The sequence below is a fragment of the Chenopodium quinoa genome, unplaced genomic scaffold (assembly GCF_001683475.1).
Source record: "Chenopodium quinoa cultivar QQ74 unplaced genomic scaffold, ASM168347v1, whole genome shotgun sequence".
In the NCBI taxonomy this organism is placed as follows: domain Eukaryota; kingdom Viridiplantae; phylum Streptophyta; class Magnoliopsida; order Caryophyllales; family Amaranthaceae; genus Chenopodium; species Chenopodium quinoa.
The window spans coordinates 488,502-508,554 of NW_018742730.1; positions in this window are offsets into that span (position 1 = coordinate 488,502).

The window sequence follows — 20,053 nt, forward strand, 5'->3', positions numbered from 1 at the left end:
ACATGTGTTTGAATGCCGAGACGAGTCGAAGGAAATGGAAATTAAAGAGGCGCTATTCCAAATGCACCCAAATAAGGCCCCAGGATCCGACGGTATGCATGCATTATTTTTTCATAAGTTTTGGCATATTGTTGGTAATGATATTGTATGTTTTGTTAAAAATTGGTGGCATGGCAATGTGGAGTTGACAGAGGAGAATAAGACTTGTGTGGTCTTATCCGAAATGTGAGTCCCCAAAACATATGACGAAATTTAGATCCTTAAGTTGTTACAATGTACTATTGTAGACACCCATGTGTGTCTCCCCAAAAACCAAACTCAGTGATGAATATTTTTCACGTCGCTTGATTATCGAATGAAGTGAAAGTGTGAAATGAATACTTTTCACGTCGCTTGATTATCGAATGAAGTGAAAGTGTGAAAAGTCTTGTGATGCTGTAGTTTTAATAAAAATATTTCTTTCCGTTTTTAAAATCCACTCTATTTATGAAAATAGCTAGTTCAATTTGGCTTGGTCCATGATAGGGGTCCAATAATAGTGTAGTTGGGTTGAGCTTGCAAAGAGCTTTCCAATGATATATTATAAGCCCAATTCCGATGAACAATGAGGAAGTTATGGCCAAAATACTAAATTGGGTCTAAAATGGTTTTATGGCTCAATGATCTAGTGAAGAGCCCCTTAATTATTATTCCTAAAATTATTAGGATTGATTCTAATTTTCTTGATTAGTCTAGAAGGTTCTTTTGAGTTCTAATAGAGTTAGGATTGATAATTACCTTTTTTATTTTTTTAGAAAAATAGTGAATTTGGTTTGGAATAAAACAAGTGTTTTTTTTTTTGATAAAATCTGATTTAAAATTGATAAAAACGGAGTTTAATTTCTTAATTATATTAATAAGAGGATTTCGTACAATAGCGTGTATTATCTTTGAATTAGAGCCTAACGACAAGGTTGTCGCCAAACGACAGAGCCTGTCACCATGCGTGATGCTTGCTGTTTCGCGCTGGGCTTTGTCGCTAGCGACAAGGGTCAGTTTTATTATAATTCAAATTTCAATTCTTTTTTATCGTTTCTGGGCTATTTTTTTATAAATAGGTTTGTATTTCCCCGTTTTCATTCACTGAGAATCATCAAGATTCACAATCATCCTTAATTCTCTCGAGCAATAGCTTATTCTTATCTTTTTTTTCTAAACCTACCTTTCCCTTTTACAAAATTCTGCTTTCACAAGTTCTAGACACACCTAACCAAGTTGCCTTCGCCCTAGACGTGAAAGATTTATAATTTTTGAGGGTTTGGTCCCAAAATCTCTATTTCATTCATTTAATTCAATTGTTTGATTTAATATTTTCCTTGAAGTTATTAACGTGTGTATTTTCTTATTAGAAAGAGATACGAGGTATCGAAGTAAGTAATTTTATTATTTACTATTTTTTTTATATAGAAAGCATGTTTATATTATTTTAATTCCTAGTGTCATCTTTGGATGTTTTTATTGCTTTCTAGTATCATGCTTAGGTTGAAAACTATTTCTTCTATCATGATAGTATCATGTTAGGGATAAAACCTTGATTTTTATTGTTTAGTGACATGCTAGGATTCTTATTAATCTTGTTTCATGCCGAGGATCTTACTAATAATATTATTATGCTTTATTGAATATTTATTGTGGTGGTTTGTTATTATGTTGCTTGATATATTATTATGTTATTGCTTGATCACGCCCTCTCTTGCATGTTTAAAGGGAATTTGTACTTGTAATCATGCTTAATAAGATAATTAATAATCTTGTTTAGGCTAATATGATTATAATTGAAGTGATCGCCAATAATAGTTTTGTTTGTGCATTAATATTCAACCAACATAGATTAAACAGGTTTAGGATTAACCTATTGATTGTACGTTAGTCTGAAAGCGCACATGAATATGAGAAGAATAAAGTAGAGGCCTATTTTTAGGGCAGTTTCGATCTCTTTAAGGTTGGATCTGTACCCTCTTCTCTGAATATCCAGTCATGGTTCCAGACCACTATGGAGTTAGCGATCTCATGGATCGTGAAAGGGTGTAACCTTCACCCTGTGAACGGTTTACAAGCTCCTAAAACTTGTTGGTGAGTCTTTTACTCTAGCTTCCTTCCCTTTGGACACCAGCATACTTAAGTGTATGATCAAAGTGGGGCTCAAGTGTGGGATTCTTGAAATATTCCCTAAAACTATATAGTATTTTTTCAAAGGTGATGGCAAATAAACTCAAGCCTTTTTTGGATAAAATTATCTCAATTTATCAAAGTGCGTTTATTCCGAAGAGGCTAATTATTGATAATGCTCTCATTGCTTTTGAAATTTATCATGTTATGAAGAGATGTGGGGGTGGTAAGACTGGGTCGATTGCTATGAAACTTGATATGAGCAAGGCATATGATAGAGTTGAATGGGTGTTTCTTGAAAGGGTCATGTATAAGATGGGGTTTAATGATGATTGGTTCTGTCGAATTCTGGATTGTTTTTCAAGTGTTTCCTTCTCCTTTAAGATTAATGGGAAAATTTTGGGCTCGGTTATCCCCTGAAGAGGTCTCCGGCAAGGTGGACCAATTTCTCCGTATTTATTTCTTATTGTGGCTGAGGTTTTTTCCACTTTATTGACAAAAGCAGCTAGAGAGAACCAAATTCATGGAGCAAGAATTTTCCACGGGTACCTAGAGTGTCACACCTTTTTTCGTCGACGATAGTGTCTTATTTGCAAAGGCAACTGTGAGTGAATGCTCAGTAATAACAAATATGAGAGAGCATCCGGACAAAGTGTCAATCTTACCAAAACATATGTCGTTTTTAGCAAATTTGTGAATGAAGATCGGAGAAAAGAAATTGTCAAAATTTTGGGTGTTCAAGAAGTTAAGCAACATGAGAAATACCTTGGCTTACCTACAATAATAGGAAAGTCAAAGAAGGTCATGTTTGCAAGATTGAAAGAGAGGATGTGGAAAAAGATCCAAGGTTGGAAGGTGAAATTACTCTCGAGGACCGGGAAAGAAGTTATTATTAAAGCGGTAGCCCAAGCAATCCCGACTAACATAATGAGCATGTTTAAAATCCCCGATGGGCTCATTGATGAAATACACTCCTGATTGGCTCGTTTTTGGTGGGGATTAAACGAATCATCTCGAAAGATGCATTGGCATAACTGGGATGTAATATGTAGGCCTAAGTCCTTGTGGTATGGGGTTTCAGGACTTAAAAGTTTTTAATCAATCCCTTCTTGCATACAAATGTAGCGGCTCCACACTAGACCACACTCTTTTGTGCACATTGCGTTGAAGGCTCAATATTTAAAACATGACATTGTTCTTGAGGCCTATAAGGGACACGGTCCTAGTTATGCGTGGCTTAGCTTATGGGGTTTGAAATCATTGTTGTTGGAAGGAATGAAATGGAGGGTAGGAACATGGTCCAATATTCGTGTGTGGTTCCATTAGCGGTTTCCTAGGAAACTATCTACTGCAGTCCATAGCCATGGTCCAAATTATGATTCTGAGCTTGTAGTTGCTGACCTGATGCATCTTGATTGTTCTGAATGGAACTTTGAGGTCCTTAATTCTATGTTTTTCAGCGAAGATGTTAACAAAACACTGCCAATTCCACTATCCATATCTAGACCGAGTGATTCTCTTTTTTGGTGGCCTTTGAAAAATGGAGAGTATAGTGTCAAATCGGGATATTGGCTTGGTCGTCTTGGTCACTTGTCTGATTTGAACAACAATCTATGTGATATTGACAGAGATATATGGCAGCTAGTATGGGAAATTAGCAGACAACCAAAGCTAAATCAATCACTTCATATGGAGGGCTGGCAAAGGATCTCTGTCAGTGAAAGTGTAGACACCCATTTGTGTCTCCCCAAAACTAAACCCGGTGATGAGTACCTTTCTCGTCGAATCATAATCGAATGAAGTGAAAGTGTGGAAAGTTTAGTGTTGCGGATAGTTTTAATTTCTTTTCCCTTCTCTCTGTTTTTGAAAACTTATTTTAAGAAAATAGCCAATCCAGTTTGGTTGGTCCATGATATGGGTCCAATAGTAGTGTAGTTGGATGAGGCTTGACAAGAGCTTTCCAACGATATATTATAAGCCCAATTCCGATGAATATTGAGGAAGTTATGGCCAATTTACTAAACTGAGCCCGGTTTGAGTCTTATATGCGGCCCAATGATCTAGGGGAGGGCCTAATATGATTTATCATTCCTAATGCAATTAGGAATGGTTTTAGTCTTCTAGATTCTTCTAGAATGTTCTTTTCATTCCTAATTCAATTAGCATTGATAAATTGACTTTGGTTGACTTTTCAGAGTTTTAATTAAAATCAAAGAGCATTTTTTGAGGAAAGATACGATTTTATCCTCCTGTACGGCAATATTTATCTGATTTTAGAAAACGCGTGAAAATCTGAAATCAGCGCCAAACGCCAGCTGTAGCGCCTGGCGCTACGCTTGGCGCCTGGAGCCAACCGTCAGCGTTGGCGCCTGGAGCCAACCGTCAGCGTTGGTGCTGGTTCGTTTTTCTGTGCGCCAATGCTCTGTTTTGATATTTTATCTTTTTGGCTGATTTTCTCTATAAATAACGTATTAAAAACTCCGTTTTCATTCACCTACAACCAGTTTTCAATTCTCTTTCATTCTCTTTGATCATTCGCTAATTCTCATCAAGATTTCCTTAATCATTCACCATCTCTCTCTCTTTCTCTCTCTTTTCTAAACTTGCTTTTACATACAAAATTCCGCATACACAAGATCTAGAAACACCTAGCCAAGTTCGAAGTTGCCTTCGCCCTAGACGTGAAAGGTTTAATTTCTGAGGGTTTGGTCCCAAATCTCTCTTTCAATTATTTAATTTAATTGTTGTTTATTATTTTCCTTGAAGTTACTAACGTGTGTATTTTGTTATTAAAAAGAGGTACGAGGCATCAAAGTAAGTAGTTTAATGGTTTTTATTGATGTTATGATGTAGAAATCATGTTTATGTTGTTATTATGATATTTCTAGTATCATGTCTATGGTAATTTTAATATCAAGTATGATTAAAAGTATGATGCTCCCTATGTTCTTCCTAATACTTATGATTGTTAGTATCATGTTAGGGTTAAAGATTTGATTTTTATTGCTTAGTGACATGCTAGGGTTTGTTATTAATCTTGTTAGTATCATGCCTAGGATCTTGCTATTTTTATTATGATTTAACATGATTTATAGTTATTATTATAATTGTTTTGATTATGATTATGATTTTATTATTGCTATAATTATTATTATTATGATTAATATGAATATTATTATGATTAATATGATTGTTATTATGATGATTATTGTTATGATTATGATTATAATTATTATTTTGATTATTGTTATGATGATTGTTATTATCATGATGTTTATGATTATTTATTATGTTGCTTGATGATAATTATTGATATTGCTTGATCACACTTTTATGCATGTTTAAAGGGAATTGGTACTTGTAATCACGCTTATATAAGACAATTAATAATCTTGTTAGGGTTAATGTGATTATAAGTTCAAGTGATCGCAAATAATAGATTTATTTGTGCATTTAAATTCAACCAACATAGATAAACAGGTTTAGGGTTAATCCTATTGATTGTATGTTAATTAGAAAGCGCACATGAATATGATCAGAATAAAGTAGAGGCCTATTATTAGGGCAGGTTCAATCTCTTTTAGGTTTGATTTGTACCTTCATCCCCGAACCCTTATTTGGTTCAAGACCTTATGGAGTTGACGATCTCTAGGATCGTGAAGGGGTGTAACCTTCACCCTGTGAATGGTTTACAAGTTCCTAAAACTTGTTGGCGACTCTTTTGCTCTATCTTCTTCCCTTTTGGACGCCACCGTACTTTAGTGTATGATCACAGAAAGCAAATCTTTTTCATTGCCACATTGCTGCTGATAACTTGTGTGGTTGATGTGAAGCTGAAAGTGAGACTATCAATCATATCCTTTTTATTGCTTTGTTGCTAGAGAGGTCTGGGGTAGCAGTGAGTTTAACAATCTGATTTAAGATTCTTCTTCTGCATCTTTTAATGAAAAAATGATATGGATGACGAGCAAGATGTCTAAGGATGTGCTTAATCGAATTCTTACAATGGCCTTATCAGTTTGGTTTTGTAGGAATAAACTAATCTTTGAAAATAGAATTGAAGCCTGGGTCCAGTTTCAATGGGAATAAGCTTTGTGAAAAATGCATCTGACTACAGCTCTTACTCGCACAAAGTTTTTACTCACCCTCTTGGAATGGACTTCCTCTCTGCCAGTAGTTGTGTGTGCCCTCCAAAGGGTGTATTCAAAATAAATGTTGACGCCCACATTGCTGCTAACTCTCATGTTGGCTTGGGGGCTGTTGTTAGGAATTCAAGGGGTGAGATTGTGCTAGCTTCAGTTCGCAAGTCTGTTGGTGTTTGGAGTGTGGATCAAGTTGAAACTGTTACTGTTCGACATGGTCTGCAAGTGGCTAGATGATTTGGGTATAGATGCGTGTGGTGGAAAGTGACTCTCTCTCTCTGTAGCTCGAAGGGTGGATAAGATGACCACAGGAATGTCTCCTCTCTGTTTGATTTTTTATGACATTTTTCAACTTGTTGAATCTTTTGATTTATTTAGCATTTCTAATGTAAAACGTGTAGGTAATATCGTAGCCCATTTAGTTTCTAGATGGGATACTCATGGAAATGATGAACTTGTTTGTATGGATACGTTCCCCCAAAGCATTTCTACTTTGGAGGAGAACAAACTTAATATAAAATGCAAGCCTAACGTGGTCCCTCAAAAATGAAAAAAACTATGATAGTTGGATAGAGCTTGCACTGTGGTATATCTCTCGCACACATCGCTGGAACATACAGCCTTTTCGCAGAGACGATTTATTATACCCGTAAGGATGATTTTCATCTGATTCACTCGAGCACATTTGAAAACTTGACAGTTGTTGCGATCTCTGAACAAATTTTTACCAGCCAACAAACTGATAATAGGGCAAAAGATGATTACTTTTTTGATAAACCTAATACAGAAATAAACCCTAAACATAACCAAACAACTAAACCAATAAAAACTACGACTCCACCATAGATATGGAGACGAACAAGTATCTCTACACTACTCGTGTAAAATTATAAAAACCAAAAATGCAAAACTAAAATTTAAAGGAAAAAATGGTTGAAATAGTCTAATTTCATAAGAAATTATACTATTTTCAGCCTAAACGACAAAAACTAGAGAAACCCTAAAAGAGAGGAGGATAGACTCGGAGAGGATCGTCATTTCTTGAATTTGTACTACCTTAGGATTGATGAACATAAATTATCAATGACCTTAAAATTAATAGGCATCTACGTACTTACCTTTTTGAAGTTTAAATATCCATAAATTTAATTTTTAATTCCAAAACAAGTTATAATAGAGGTGGTACGTAATCAATGGTAATCGGCTCATTCGAATAATTAGTTCGAGTCAAGTCATTTTGCGTAAGACTTATTTGAGTTGATTTCACGTTTGAATCATGCCATTTTCGATGATGGTGTAGCCAATATAGTAAAATAATCATTATTAGAAACACTAATATCAGGAAATAAGATATGCTTGGATCAGGTCAAAATTAGACTAAGGCCCTATTCTTTTCACCTTAAAAAATAATATTAAGTAAAAATAATTTCAGTTCAGTAAAAATAAGTTCAGCTCACTAAAATTAATTTCAGTTCAGTAAAAATAATTCCAGTTCAGTAAAAATAAGTTCAGTTCAGTAACATTCAATTTTCTTAAAGAAGAATTATAATAGAAAATCATTAAAAATAACTTCAGTTCAGTAAAAATAATTTCAGTTCAGTAAAATTAAGTTCAGTTCAGTAAAAATAAGTTCAGTTCAATAAAAATAATTTTAGTTCAGCAAAATTAAGGTGAATCAAACATGGCCTAAGTACTTTCAACTTGGCTGGAATTTCAAGTCAATTAATTTAATATTGGTCATTTAGGCCTTATTTAGTTCAACAAATTTTAACTTATTTTAGAAAAATAAGTTCAGATCAAATTAAAAAATCATATAAGAAAAATAAGTTCAGATAGGATTATCATTTTATGTGTGGTTTTTTAAACACAAAATAGCTTTAATTACGTAACAAAAAATTATAAAAATTACATAAATATTAATAAAATACACATTAATATGCATCTAACAAGATTTCACTTGATATATTTCTTTTTTTATTGATAATTATATACATAAGGCTAAAGTTTAGTGAAATTAGAACATATCATATCAGATAAGCAAAAATATGATGAACTAAACAACCCCTTAATTTACTAGGTAATGATAAGAGCCATAAGACTGATAGCCAAAGTTAATCAAAGAGGGAATCCTTGAACAAGTATTTTAAGATTAAAAAAAACACCAATCTAAATTGGACTTGGGCTAAAACGAAGGAGGTTGGGCTGAATTTTCAAAGTCTTGGACAATGGTGATCTAGCTTGGTAGATGGGCTTGGTCGATGTTAATTATGAACCTATCACCTATGATACAAAGTTATTCATTTATTCTAAATCCTTACAACTTTACCAAGACTCCTTCGACACTAAGCTTTCCCTCTTTTACAGCGATTTCTCAGAGCATAATGGAACTGTGGAAGACATAAAAGCTCAACAAAGATTGATCACACATGCCACCGACATTGTAAGTAAGCTTCAAAATACGAGACATGCACGTGCCTTGTAATTAATGCAAATAAAAACCATGATCTAATCTCTAAAATAAATTTGCAAAGAGCATCTCAAATAAACACTATAAATGTTGAGATTGCCTTTCTTAATTAAATTGTACGGTTCCCTAAAAAAATGTACGGAGTAAGAAAGTGAAAATAAAGGATAACATATGGTGTTATACTGTTATTCATGTTAAATGGAGATCAGACAACACCAAACTTTATGAGAAACTACAAGTTTATCTTGATAATAAATTTGTAATGTTATGGGTAAAAATATCAACTATAACAATTTTGTAAGGGCATCTAGGTAATTTCGTGAATATGTAAAGTTCAATCAACAAAACTCATCAACTCCTTTTTTATTAACGCTGTGAAGTTCATCCTCCCGCTCTCCTCTATTCTCAAGCCTTCAATGGAGAAATGGTCACTTGCAATGGACAAATTGAAGATGAAGACAAACCCAAACCCTTTGGGGATAACCATGTCCCTTGTTTCTTTATTTTATTTTTAGGGTTTTCGATATGGTAGTGGAATTAGGGATGTTAAACGTGTAGTGTTGTGTTCGTGTTAATATTAAACGGGTTCAAAAACCCTTGACCCAAATCTAATCCATTTATTAAATGGGTTGAAAACTCGATCTTGATCCAAACCTAACCTGTTTATTAAATAGGCTACCCGAATAACCTTTTAACACACATAATATATAATAATAATAATAATTAATACTTCATCCGTTTTCTTTTAGATGCAACACACCCTTTAGCGCGGTAATTAAGAAAGTTGAGTTTGCATGATATAATAAACTTTAAAATAAGATGAGTGGTTGTTAGAAGTGTAATTTAGTGAGCCATGTGCTTTAAATAAGGGAAATAGTATAATTTTTTCCTAAAGTAACTTTCCTTTTATAGTGTGTTGTAAGTAGTGTGATATTTCCTTTTTAGGGAAGTGTTGCAAGTAAAAGAAAACGGAGGAAGTATTCAACATAGTAATTAAAAAAATATCAAGAGGGGGGAGATTAGAAAATTACTTTTTAGTGAAAATTAAAGAAAAATGAGATGAAACCCGTGCGATGCACGATTTGTTTGAATTTTTTTTATTTTTTTTTGTATTTATGTGTTAAAATTTGTTACATATTTAGATAAAATTCTTAATATCAAAAGATAATATTTTATATTTAATAAATTTAAACTGAAAAATATGATTCGCCAATTTTGCTCAATTAGTATTAGGTAATCTTGGAGTATCTAGTATTGTGCTCCAGACCCAATCAAATTAATAGGCTAGAAACCCAACTTAAAAAAGTGCGCTAAGATTTATTTCATGAAATAACAAATAAGCATAATGTAATAACGTAAAAACATACCCATATATATAAAAAGGGACGAAAAACAAATCAATTCTTTAATTGCAAAAACAAGAGGACGAAATTCACTCTTCTTTTTTCTCTCTGTATTTCACCATTTGAAATGGTTGAAAATTCTTCAATTGCATTCTTCTAAGATAAAATTTCTCCTCAAGCATGTCCAAAATTAACCTAAAATACTTTCAATGGCATCAATAGAAGTAAGTATTTGAAGAATTGTAAATTATTTTGTTAATTAGGGTTTAATTTTTATTAATTTTGAATTGTTGCATTTCATTTGCTCAAATATACTGTTAAAGTAGAGGTACTAAATCTGCTCTTGTTGAGCTTAGATTATACCTTATGTTATTTTTCATCAAATATAATGTTATTTTTGCTTACACCTTGTGATATTTTGTTAAAACCATGTGATATCTTACAAAAACTACTTTGGATTTTTTTATTTTAATATAATTTGCGATATGTTACTTAATCCTGTTATTTTTATTGTTATACTGCGTTATTTAGTATAAAACCTTATATTAATGTTTTTATGATTTAATGTTATTGCGCTTAAAATTAAAATAGTGCTATTTATTTCTTTTGTTATTTTGTTTAAACATGGTGTTAATTTAGATTATATATACCTTTGGTTATTTTGCTCAAATATAATGTTATTTTTGCTTACATCTTGTGTTATTTTTTTTTATATATAAATCAATTAGTTATATTGTGTGAACATTTTTTTTTTTTTTTTGAAAAATTATGCTATTTTACTTAAAGGTTGTATTATTTTGTTTATAACTTAAGTTATTTTAATTTGTCAAACTTTTGTTTGCTTTATTTTACTATTTCACCTTTTCTTTCAGTTTTCTTCATCACAATCTAGCTATCTCATCATTATAGTTTTTTTTTCCAGAACTTCAACATAATTTTCAATTAGCCCTCATTAATGATATTGAAATATGATTTTTAAGTTTCTTGCTTGCTTCGTTTTCCCCTAATTTCTATCGCACGCACTCTCCTTTTTCCCCTTTTTTCTATCGCACGCACTCTCCTTTTTCCCCTTTTTTGTTTTTTAAATTTTAATAAAAAGCTGTATAATTAACCCGGAGTACCATGCTCACAGTACTTCGGGAGCATAATAGAAAGTGCGAATTTTTCTTGTGTGACATTTGATTTAATTAATTCAAAAAGAAATTAATAATCTCTTAATTTATCTATATGATTCGCCAATTTTGCTTGCGTGACATTTGGTTTTGGGAAGCTAAACATTGCTCTCGAATATCTAACTAACGCCCGCAAAATAATATAAAATTACATACCCCTAATTTATCAAAAAAATTACCCTCCCCCCCCCCCCCCCGTACTCTCACTCCTTGCTCACTCTCTTAAACATAATTCTCTCCCTAAACAACAACAACAACAACAACAACAACAACAACCACCACCTCTTCATACAACCCACCACCACCTCATCCTCCTCTTTTAACAACCAACTCTTTTTACCACCGGTTTCACGATCTAAATAGCCGCAATAATGACGAGGAAGGACAAAGGGAAGTCGATCGCCGGAGATAAGGTTTGTTTTTTTTATTTTTTTTTTATTTTCAGAAATCGCAGGTAAACGCCCGATTTTTGCGAACGTCCTAGGCTCAAACGCCCAATTTTTCGAACAACCGCAAGATTGTCCGCACGAACTAGCTGTTTGAGCCTAGGACGTTAAAAAAAAACTAGGCGTTTGAGCCTCGGACGTTAAAAAAAATCTAGGCATTTGCCTAGGTTTTAATTTTTTTTTTAAATTCATTTTTTTTATTTTTCACAATTGTTGATTATTATTATTGTTTTTTTTTTTTAAAAAAAAATTCATAGCTTCGTTAGTTTGTTTATAGTTTAAATTTGTACTAATTTTTTTTTGGTTGAAAATTGAAATCCAGAATTTGCGAAAAAACTAGGCGTTTCAGCCTAGGATTTTCGAAAATCCTAGGGTTTTCTTGGGTTTCAAAATTTTATAATAAAATTATCGCAATGTACCGAGTCCGTACAATTTCAATTTAAAAATTTGTTTGATTTTGAAAATCACGGTGGTTGGAATGGTTGACCGATAGCGTTGGTGGCCGTTGACCACTAGAAAGAACGGTTAAAATTTTGTGTACGGTAAAAGTGTGAAATTGTGGTAAATTTAATTATTTTTATAATCGTTATTATAAGGATAAGTAAGTTATTTTATTTTATTTTATTTTATTTTGCGGGCGTTAGTAATATTCGAAGGCGATATTTAACAACCCCCTATACCATTATACAATACAACTTACACAAAGGCCAATATTTTCCTTGCATGTCAAAAATGGAGCGTTAGTATGTAAAATGGGAGCGACGTTTAGCAATTCACAAAATGAAATGTAAAAATGTTAAAAAAAGTTTATTTGACTGCCAAATTAAACCGTCAAACAATTACCAAAATTTTAGAATAGCGCCAATGCTTTCTGCAAAACAAGTACATAACAAGTTTAGAATAAAAAAATCCAGGTTTCATTTACTACTTAATAATTGGGTAAAGCGTGTCGGGTTTGTATTAACAGGTTGTCGTTCAACCCATTTACATAATTGGGTTATGCGTGTCGATTTCGGGTTCGGGTTCGGGTTCGTGTCGACCCAATAAACAGGTCGAGAATTCTTATCCCAAATCCGTTTATTTTTGTTGGGTTATCATGTCGTGTTAGCTTTTGACAACCCTAAGTGGAATAAATGGTGGTTCATGAGCCATTTTAATGAAAGGAGAAAAAGTTGAGTTCCTTTAACGGATGATGAAAGCATGAGCTCTTTCAATGGGAGAAGAATTGAACAGCGTTAAATTCATCGGTTTTGTCTACTTTATAGCTGTACAACACTATACCGTAAGAACTATCATTTTAAGTAACTATATGATTTTCAATGTCAAATATTTACACAATTATCATTACATAAATAACTCTTGTTTGTCATCAAGATAAACTAGGCTAGCCTCAACTTAGGTGTGCAACATATTTTAGTTGACCTGCTTATAACCTCTTGAATTTGAACTCATAAATGCTACTCAAACACTACCCTAGCAGCGATTGAATTACAAATACACAATTTTTAATTTCACAATTTAATAATGCTTTCTCATTCATGCATACTTACAAACAAGCTATGGTAAGATGCAAAGAGTTCCTAACAATATGTGCATCATATATGTGGTATAAATTGACGGTCTTAACAATATGTGCATTATATATTTATATATGTGGTATAAATTGATGATCCTAACAATATGTGCATAATAAGTTGATGAACTGTCTCCAAAGAGTGTGTGCGCTTTTGAATTTTTTTTTTTTTTTTTTTTACAAAGGTTATAGAAGGAAAACAAGAAAGAAACAGAGTACAGGATCCCTATCTTTTCCTTTCCTCTGTTTCCATAACATGCGCAGCGTGTACCAATCTCTTTGAACTTTGATGCAGATCACAAGATCAAACTTGGCGGTCATACGGATGATGTCTTCTGCTATGCTTTGCGAGTCTACCGGAGCATCTCGTGGATTGTGTAAAGCCCTGACTATCTCCTGACAATTCGTTTTGATGATCACATTTCTGCATTTAGATTGCTGCTCCTTTATAGCCCACCAAACTGCATAAGCCTCAGCTTGCCTTGCACTAGTCGCAAAGATTCTTCTAGCTACTCCTTTCGAATGCATCTCCTTGTTATCTTCTACCCAAGATACAACAACCTCCCACCCTGGTTTATCCTTTCACTTTGCTTTCCTTCCAAGCTGCATCCACCAGAATTGATCGGGTTTCCTGAGTCGTTGCTTGTCCTTTAATGAAGATTGAAGGTATCCTCCTCTTGCATTCCCTGTAGCCTTGCTGCAATTGACGCTCTTTGTCTCTAAGTTGTGCTGCTGTTCCCCATCTCTTAATGTGTACCTGCACCAGATCCAAAATAGCTAATGGACTGACACTCACATCTCTAAAGATTACATCATTTTTGTGGGTCCAAATTGCCCAGAACACGGCTAGGAAAAATTGCTGAATCCTGTTCTCTCTTCCATCTATTTTCTATGCATACTTCAGAATATTGCTTCACCTGAGAGTTTGCAAAATGAATCGAGAGTTGCTTTCATTGCTCTTATTGATGTTGGAGTTGCTTTGAAGCAGAATAGAGCATCATCGGCAAAGAACAAATGTTAAATTGGAGGAGCCTTTCTTGCAACCTTGATTCCTTGAATGATTTTGCTCTCTTCCAACACTAATAATTTCCTGGATAGGCATTCCATTAGAAGGATGAACAAATATGGCGACAATGGGTCTCCTTGTCGAAGCCCAACTTTGGGGAATATGAGTTTAGTGGCCTCTCCATTAACCATGATACCATATCTCACTACTGTGTTGTCCATTGGATCCAACCGTTCGGGAAGTTCATACTTCTAAGGATCATAAGAAGGAAGTCCCATCTCACTCGATCATAAGCTTTGCTTAAGTCCACCTTGAGAATTGCTTCAAACCTTCTGCCTTTCCTTCTCTTTTTAACTGAGCTTAAAATCTCATGGGCTATAAAGCAATTATCAATCATACTTCTACCCGGTATAAAAGCATTTTGAAACTCCCCATTAACCGTCTCCAATATTGGCTTTAAGAGATTAACCAGACATTTTGATATGATTTTATAGAGCGAGTTGCACAGACTTATGGGTCGAAAATCTGAGACTTCAGAAGGATTCTTCAGCTTCGGTATAAGGGATAAAAAAGTTCGATTTGTCTCCTTCAACATATGCCCATGTCGGAAAAAAGATTGAACTCCCCTAACAACCTCCTTCCTTATATTATCCCAATTTTCTTAGAAGAAAAGGGAGGGAGCGCCATCTGGGCCAGGTGATTTTAAGGGGTGGGGTGCAATACAGCCTCTTTAATTTCCTCCTCTGAAAAGGGTCTAGTAAGGCTTTGAGATTGGCTTTCAGATATCTTTGGTAGGATCCCCAACCACTCATGGGCCTCTGGAGATACCCCTTCATCCATATTTGGGCCTCCAGCATACATTCCCTTAAAGTAATTGAAGAACTCTACTTTGATCAGCTCCTGGTCCTCGAGCCAAGTCCCCTCATCATTTTGTAAAGCTCTAATCTCCATTCTAGCCATTCTCTCTTTAACACTTTGTAGAAGAAACTCGAAGTTTGGTCCCCAAAAGCATCCCACTTTGACTTCGCTCTTTGCCTCCAGTACCACCATTTAATTTATAAGGATTGCTCAGCTTCCTTTCTCTTCCCAAACTCCTCCTCTCCTAGCATCTCATCTTTTGATTGGACTTCTTCCAAATCCACTTGGAACTCCTTCCAATTAAGGCCCACTTGTGCTTTATGTTGGATACTCCACATCCTTAGTTCGTTTAAGCAGGCTTTAATCTTCCTTTGGGCCCTGAACAACGGGGAGCTCAACACAGTGTAAGCCCAAGCCTTTTCCACAACTAAGCGGGCTTCTTTCATCTTTAAACACCAAGCGTCCATTCGACATGGGCCTTTTCTTTTAGCCTTGCATGGATTAGGGTCCAGAAAAATTGGTCCGTGGTCCGAAAAAATGATAGGTAAATTCCAAGTTATGGACTCCGGGTGGGCCAAGCGCCACTCATCGTTGGCATAGGCCCGATCCAACGTTTCTTGGATTGGGTTGGAAGCTCTGTTGTTTGTCCAAGTGAAAAAGACCCCTTTAGGAGGGATTTGAGATAGGCCCAAGTCTGCTTTCCAGTTGATGAAATTGGTCAGGCTTGGGATATGAGGATTACCCCCAAACTTTTGTGATGAAAGCTCAATTTGGTTGAAATCCCCCACCAAAACTAGCGGGTCCTCAAATTTGAGCAAAGAAGAGAGATTGTTCCACACCATCCCCCTCTCGGCTTAGTACGAACTACCATACACAAACGCGTAAAAGCAACTTGACCCATTCATAGATAATATTATACAAAGGATTACATGCCGATTAGCAAATACTACTTCTACCTTAACACGGTGGGACCAACACAAAAAATTACCAACCCCACCATTGTCCGAGTCAGACCCCCGTACAATCAGAGAAGCCCCATTTAGAAACAAAGTCGCTAAGCTACTTATACTACATTTAGTTTCTGATAAGGAAATAAAATCTACATTATATTAATCCGATAACATAAAAATAAAAGGGAAAATCGGGGAAGTGCGATCACACAACCCCCTGCAATTCCAGCTGAGGGCCTTCATTTTCCCTCCAAAGGCTGTCCGGGGCCAGCCGCGCCCTTCACCCTCAACACCTTGATCATGACAGACTTGTCGTTGTTACTCTCCGCATCAGTAAATTTTTCCCAGAGATCATCCTCCGAGTTCAAGCCCTAATCCTCCCCTTCATCAAGTCCAAACCTCCATTTTCCTTTCCCTCCATACACAAGTTGAGGTTTAATTTTTTTTTTCTCACTCTGATAACCCCTGTTTTCCTCCACCCTAACTCTCTTCAGCTTAACTGATACCCCTCCCCTTCCGTCCTGAACATGTTCCAGTTAGGCCGTGTGCCACTTCTTCTTCTGGGGTTTTTCATTCACACATCTCATCCCTTTCCTCTTCTTATAGAGCATCTTCTTTTCCTCATGCGAGTAGAACTCGTCTTCCAACTCTGTATCTGGTTCTATCTCGCTCTTCAGTTGAAGCAGCTTAAAACTCATAATAGAGTCAAACGACTCAGAAGACAGCGAGGACGGAGCAGTGGCAAAAGAGTTTACCGAGGCTGGGGAATTAGGGGGGTTTTTCAACTCCCCTGAGTTTCCACAAGAATTCACCGAGTCGCCCTCCGACCACGATGGTGAGTAGCCAGAACTACCCGAACCACCAGCTACGTCTTTCAATTTCAGCTACATATGCGAGGTCGGCACTACCTCTTTACCATCCCCGGCTTTGTCTGAACAGGGTTGGTCTATGGTGACACAGGTGCTGTGAAAACCTCTAGGAGGGTAGAAGGTTTTTTGGTGCACGGGGGAAGGACAGTTCCAGTTGGGCTATCCATAAAGTAGTGAGGGTTGACTTTGGCTTGAAAGCACCACTTGAGGGGTCAATTACGAGGATAATACGATCAGTATCCAAAAAAGTAGGGTAAAAGGTGTCATCACGTTCATTTTCTTTATTGAGGCCCAGAAAGGGAGACATTTCCATAATTGGAAGAAGTTTTATAGGTTGGAAAGGTAAGGAAGAAGACAAGTGGTAGGAGAAAAATTAACTGGTAGCTCTCCTTAAAAGGTGGGGGTTTCTTTAAATAAGGAAATAATAGAAGGGAATATGAGGAATTTAAACTGAAGATAGGAATGGAATTAACATAAATGCAGGTGGTTGGGGCACCCAAATCCAGGGGGAACAAACTAGTGGTTGCCATAAATTCCCTCATTAACCAGGTAGAAACTCTTAAAGAGGGTCTGAAATCATTTTTTGAGGTTCTAGGGGTGCACATTGCCAATACTGGAGGGGGCAAATTAAACCAACTTAACTGATCTCCTAAAATAGACTGTTTGACTAAAGGGGTCAAGGTAAGAGACTTAGTCAACCGAATCAGGAAAGCAACAGCTAATAAATAATCTGAAAGGGTGGTTGAGGTGTAACAAGTACCTTGACTAGCCATCTCCGTTTTAGAAGCACTATTTTCCCGACCACCGGCCACCTCCACATTATCCTGCAACTCCACTTGGCTCAAATCCTCTTCCTCCATAGGAGTTTGTCGGATTTCCACGTTATCCATGAGTTGGTGTACACAACTTCTTTTTCCCGGCTGACCCTAACACTCCTCATCCTCTGATGGATCCTTCCTCTTAGACCCTTTCCCTTCAGTCTTCCCGTTGACAGATGAACACAATTGGTTAGGTGACTCGGATCCCATTCCTAACTTACGCCGTTTGTATCTCTCCCTTGAGCTTGAAGTAGTGTAAGGACCCGATCTCACACTCCAATTCCTTGCAAACCTTTTAGCTACCGGAGCTTCACTTTCCTTTTCATTAGTACACTTAATCCAGTTTTCCAACGGATTCCCCCGCTGCTGTAAAGCTGGGATAATGATTGGGAGAATCTCTAGTACACCTCTTCTAACAAATAATGGGATTTTTTTCCTGTGAACAAGGGGTCTGAGTCTCCCAATTGGGCAAAGTTTCCTCTTTGGTGTTCAACTGGGTTGGTGAGTTATTCACCGTATTACTGGGTCCTGGATTATCCTGGCCACCGGAGCTTCCATCCGAGGAAGAATCCGATGAGTCACTCTGTTCTAGGTCTCCACCACCCTGCTCATTGGAGTCTTAGTTTTCGGAGTCACCACTTTGTGAACTATTCTCCTCCTGACCATCTCTATCCTCTGGATCATATGGCTGGGTATGTTCTGATGACCGGGAGGTAGGGCTTGGGTGGGGATACACCCTCAAGTTCACCCTTGTAGTTCTAAATCGCTCAATGTCCTTAAGCCCCATGACTTTTTTTGAGAACAGAAGAGTTGGAGATCTAGTGAACAGCAGATCATGTTCAGGTCCACACAAGGCTCTAATTCTGTAGCTCACCTCCCGTTGTGCTAAATGAGGGGGTGTTCTGCATCCTGGCTGTCTGTGCCCCACTCTTCCACAGCTATTACAAAAAGTAAACACCCCTTCGTACCGTAGGAACACCCAAAAAGCCTTAATTTCAGAGTACTCATAGAAGAAACCAGGAATCAAAGCCTTGTTTAAGGGATAATGACTTTAGCTCTCATAAGGCTATGAGGCCTATCATCTATTGAAGCATGATCAAAACTAATCAGTCTTCCTAACTTTCCAAGAATTCTCCTCGCTAGGTTTGGCTGGCACTCTTATGTGGGTAGGTCTTCTACCCTTATCCATAAAGCTGACTCAGAGAAGTCCATCAGCTCTTATTTCGAACCCATGATCCATTCCTTGAACACCACTAGCGCTCCCTTATAATTTGTTGTTCCCATGGCTAATAAAATTCTCCCTGTCTTCCCAGGAAGTACAGAAGAAGAAGAAAAGGGATCTAGAATGACTAACTTTCTGTACTATAATAGCTCTATTAGTCTTCCATAAATTGTCCACCCAATTTTGAAGTTGAGTTTCAGAAAACTCCCTTACATCCAAGACCTTTGCCACAACAGCTAAGTTATACTTGCCCACATCCTCCGGACTATCCTCCTGAAGTCTGGGAACACCAATTCCCATCCTGTTCAGGTGTTGTTGTGTATAGTGCATGGGCATGAAGTAAACGAGGTTGAGAGATTTGAAGAAAGGGAAGGCAAATTTGAGGGGAAAAAACACGCACAGGGGAACTCTGCTTCTCTAGTTAAAGACTAGAGAGATTTCACGCTCTCTATTTCTAGAGAGAGAAAGAATTAAAGACTACCATGCGCTTTTGAATTAATATTTAAATTTCTAACTATACAATTAGTGGACCTAGATTATAGACCAAAATAAAATGATTTGGATATTTTTCATAAAAAGGACACGAAATGAATGGTTTTAAGGGACACGAAATGAATTATTTTGGGTTTAAAGGCACGAAATGAATGATTTTGACTTACATTCTAAGAAAGGTTAGAAAAAGGAAAATTAACGAGACTCTTCAACATGTCACCTTACTCGATAATCAATGACATTAAAGATACTCATCACTGGGTTTGGTTTTTGGGGAGACACAATCAAGTGTCTACAACTAACCTTCCTATTCTCTTATAATACTTCCCCTAAGCACTCCAAGTTAAGGATTCCATACTTGACACAAAATTCCATACTTAAACCAAGGCGTGAAAGGTAGAATCGTTGAGAGTTTGGACCAAATCAACTCCTACTTTTTATTTTATTTAATTGTTTCAGTTTGATTTATATTTTTATTGAAGTTACTAACAATTTATTCAGATGTAGCAATCTAAAGTAACGTGAAAATGTGAGTAATTAATAAATT